This window comes from Capsicum annuum, unplaced genomic scaffold (genome assembly GCF_002878395.1).
Source record: "Capsicum annuum cultivar UCD-10X-F1 unplaced genomic scaffold, UCD10Xv1.1 ctg82981, whole genome shotgun sequence".
NCBI lineage: Eukaryota > Viridiplantae > Streptophyta > Magnoliopsida > Solanales > Solanaceae > Capsicum > Capsicum annuum.
The window spans coordinates 89,853-94,341 of NW_025893815.1; the positions used below are offsets into that span (position 1 = coordinate 89,853).

General features: G+C 33.4%; 1 long non-coding RNA gene across 1 annotated transcript; it reads right to left on the reverse strand.

Annotated features, from left to right (window-relative positions):
- Positions 1 to 2,436: 2,436 nt before the first annotated feature.
- LOC107846071 lies at positions 2,437 to 3,328 on the reverse strand. Its single transcript, XR_007051805.1, has 3 exons — positions 3,194 to 3,328; positions 2,653 to 2,739; positions 2,437 to 2,471 (listed from the first exon to the last, which is right to left on the reverse strand). It is a non-coding gene; the product is annotated as an uncharacterized LOC107846071 (long non-coding RNA).
- Between the last annotated feature and the right edge of the window lie 1,161 nt (positions 3,329 to 4,489).

A 4,489-nucleotide genomic window follows, 5' to 3' on the forward strand; every position in this document is an offset into this window, starting at 1 on the left:
ATTAAAAGCATGGAACCCCTAACTTAAAAGTTTACAACAATACCATTCCTATCAGCCTAAATACCTAATATCTATTAACAAAAAAGGAAACTAAATGGCATAAAGAGAAACAACACAGATGTTTAATAGGAATAACCGGTCATTGTTCTTATCTCAACAAAATATGTGTTATTTTAAAAAAAAAAAAAACAAGCAGAGGGGTAACTCTCAAATCTCAATCTCATGCTTTTATCCTACCAAGTATGTTCTATTCTTTAATGCACAACAACAACAACAAAAACAAACCCAGTATATTCCCACATAGTAATGTACTAACTTACTTTTCTACGTAACGAATTGAACTTTTTTGTGAGGATCTAAATGATTTTCAGACTTTGTTTAACATCTGATTCATTAAGATGTATTAACAGGTTGAATCTTTTAAAAAAAAAAGCACTTAATGGGCAGATATCCTAACCATTCAGATTAAGACCTTCATTAAGTGAAAGCAAATGAAAAGGGATTGTAGTGTAAAGTCTATAAATATGGGTTAGTGTAACAAATGTAGTTGACACAATTCAATACTCCTATTTGCAACCTATTTCACCTGTTTGTCCAGCTCATCCATAACATTTGTAAATAAGTCTTTTGCTATTGATCCTGAAGTATTTGATGAGACAACTAGATATACAGCAAAATCTTTAATCTGCAAGCACAAAATAAAGAAGGAAATTATTGGATGAAAAACTCAAAAAGACGAAAAGGGGACTCATGAAGATAATCACTTACTCAACACAAGAAAGAAAAACTAACTTTGATGCAATAATCACGCTAGTTAGTTTTTGCATTAAGTATTCCCGCAGCAAGCTCTTCCATCAGTTTTCGGAACTCATCATGATTTTTACATTCATCTTTCCTTAATTCTTCCTATTTGAATCAACAGTGTATGCCCAGTGAGAAAGAGATAAATCAAAGTCTCCAAACATAAATTTTATTTTAACCCCTGAGTCTAATAAGCAATATACCATCCGCAGTTTCCTTTGCTCCTCCTCTTCGCTCTCTAAATCACGTATATATTCCTAAAACAGAAAAGGTTCCAACATAACTTTAAAACTGAGGCGCACAAATGAGATGTTTGGAAAAAGTTATTTATGATGTATTATAAAAATGAGTAGTACCTGGAAAATCTCCAAGCGATCGATTTTCTCAAGGTGGGAGCATCTTTCATCAATTTCCAAGCGGTCCTGAACTTTCTGCCACTGGCTACTGGCCTGAACAAAAGAAGTCAGCAATAATGGAACTATGGAAGTTCTATCTCCTGGAAATAGAAAAACATAATCTAGGAACTGATGCTAATTCCACTAGAACAAATACCTTAATAAAGTCACAGGATTTTAAAAATTCTAAGTACCCCTTCTATTGTGCTTCTGCACCTCCAATGCCTTCGCATACTCCTAATAAAATCCAGTACAAAGTAAAAAAAAATAAAATTTCTCTATAAAGAAAACAATATTTACAAAGAGACTTTAACTACACTTACATGGAAGTATTGAAAAACTTTTTCTATTTTACGACAGAGGGGGGAGAGGAAGAAGCATATCATAGTTTCAAATTTCAAGAAAAATTACAAACAATACATGGAAGTCTGTTTAAATTGGAATTCAATGGTGAACAAATTTAAATGTTATACCCTTGAGAAGCCATTAAAAATGTATTCAAAGAACACAAGATTTTAAGTTGAATATCTACAACATTCCTTCTTTCTACTTTTTAAGCGAAACAAAAAAAGGGAAAAAACTAAAAGACATCCTGCAAAGGAAAGGAATGGAATGATTGTTTTTAATCAAGTGGACCAGCGCCTAACTCAACTTCGAAAACTAGGTCAGGTGGTGAAGATTGTCCAAGATCATAGAAGGAAACTACAGCACATACACCATACTAGTGTGGGATTCTCATACATTAATCGCACACCAAGACTAGACATTTGTAGCATCAGTTAACCTAGGTTGGCTAACATCTACTAGTCTAACATCAAGATAGATCTGCCTCTAGTACCATGTTTAAGAAATTAAACCATTTTTCTATCTCAAATAAAAGGCTAACTTAATTTGTGAGGAGCCAAAGACCATATAAGGAAACTACAGTCCGCACACTTAGTTTTTAACATATAGAAGCTTACAAGAAAGTTCTGCAAAAGAAGATTCACCTTTTTATCAAGTTCCTCCACATAATCTTCAAAAAGGTCGTCACGGTCTTTAGCTCGCTCAACAGATTTAAAACGTTTATCATTTTCCAATATGGAGATTACCTTACTGAATAATCAATAGCAAATAGTTAGTGGATCAAATGGAACTGACCTAAGTAATGGATCAACTTCAAGGTACCAAAAAACATACAAACAATGACCAAGATTAGAAAACAAGCAACAGACAACTTAACATTACAAGTGAGACAAACCTCCATCTTGACGATGGTGACAGCTCCTTGCAATCCTATAAGATTGAGAACAACGTACATTGTTGTGAAAAATACCACTTATTCTTTTGAACAAGTCAAATACCAGTCTCAAACACATCATGAATATTATGATAATACATTTTTATTTTTAAACTGGTAATATGAATATCATGATATATCAAATGGAGGACACCCACAAAACAAATTTTCACTTACTTCTAACATTATCCTGAAATCTTCCCGAGCCTTTTTCTGTTTAACACGCCTCTCTTCAGCTTCCAGTTTTTTCTTTTGGCTCAGATACTGGAAGAGACATACAAATGCAAAATGATCACTATAGACCTTGGTGTGTTTGGTATGAAGAAAAATGTTTTCCTAGAAAACAAGTTGGTTTCTTACTTGTTTTCTTATGTTTGGTTGATGAAAGGAAAACATTTTTCAGAAAATGTTTTCTAGTGTTTGGTTGGTGAATAAAAAAATATTTTTCAGAAAATACATTTGAGATTTGTATAAGCATTTCAACTTAAGAGTGAGATTCAAAGAGAGTTTTGGAAAATGTTTTTCCTACTTTTTGAAGGGAATTCATTTTCCTTAAATTTAAGGAAAATAAGTTGATTTGGAAAACATTTTCCAAAATATTTAAGTCAACCAAACATGAAACAATTGGATATCAAACACAATCTATCTTTTTGCAATACGGTATGCTGAAACATTGAAGCAGCAATTAACCTATTCCAATGCCGACTTGGAGAAATACCTCATTAAAAGCTTGCTTCCGCTCACATAGGGATTTTAGAGCACCATATCTCCGGTCATTAATTACTGCTCTCATGGCCTGACAAATACAATTCATGTCAAATGATCTCCCTCAATTGTTTGGTATGCACAAAACAGTCAAGTAATAAACCTGATCCCACGTGTAATCAGACCCAATATTTGTAGATTTCAAAAGAGTTTTGAATGCACTCTTTGCCTTCTAAATAAAATCAGATACTTAAAATAGAAATAAGAGAAATTTCTAGAACATACATTAAATGAGACAAAAAGCAATAATCCACTGTACCGCTTGGTTCTCATAAACTAATGGTCCCAGCTCAACTGTTTTCTCATCTGATGGAGTAGCACCTCCGATTTCAGTTATTGCAGCATCTTTCTTGACATTCTGTATTTTAGGCACAACATCAATCACAAAGGACAAAAGCAAACCTCATTGGAATTTGGAGCATATTCTTCACCTGTTAGTTGACTAACAACTGCACTACAAAATTGTTGGATCAACATCCAGCATAACAGCTACGAAAATATTTCTTGGTGTTTTAACCAGTAACCATTAGTAATTAACTAATCGCATAAGTATTTCAGAAGGAAAAAGTACCTCTGTATTCTCCAAAGAAAATCAATCACCACACACTACTGCATCTTGAGTTGTAGTAGTCTCAAAACTAAAGAAAAATTGAATTCCAAATAAGAAGCAACATAAACCTGAGGCCAATTTATAACATATAAATCTGAAAACATATACCGGTGGTGCGACAGAATTTCCCAAGGTTACTGCTATTCCAATTTTCTCCAAATTAGCAACAGCTGGCGAAGTAGGTTCTGAAGAATTCTTTATTTTGACTGTTTCAATCATCGGAGAAGAAACCTTACTAGATAAACTTGATGATTCTGAAGCCATAATAGTTGGTAAGTTAGCAGCTTGTGACACAGAAATTAGGCTTGATTTAGCACCGTGTGCTGAGACTAATGAACCATCTGCACCCGGGGATAATGTTTTAACAACAAAAATAGATCCTAAATCAGAAGCATGCAAAATGGTGTCCTTTTCATGAGCCAACTGTGAATTTATAAATAATTGAACTTTATGAGAATAGAGTATCCAAGAAAATAGAATATTTCCCCTTCTTATCATGCTAGCAACTGTGAATGGATAAATATTTTATGAGAACTATAGCATCCAAGAAAATAGAATATTGTCCCTTCTTATCATGCTATTTAAAGCACAGAACAATCCCTTCTTATCATGCTATTTAAAGCACAGAACAATCCCTTC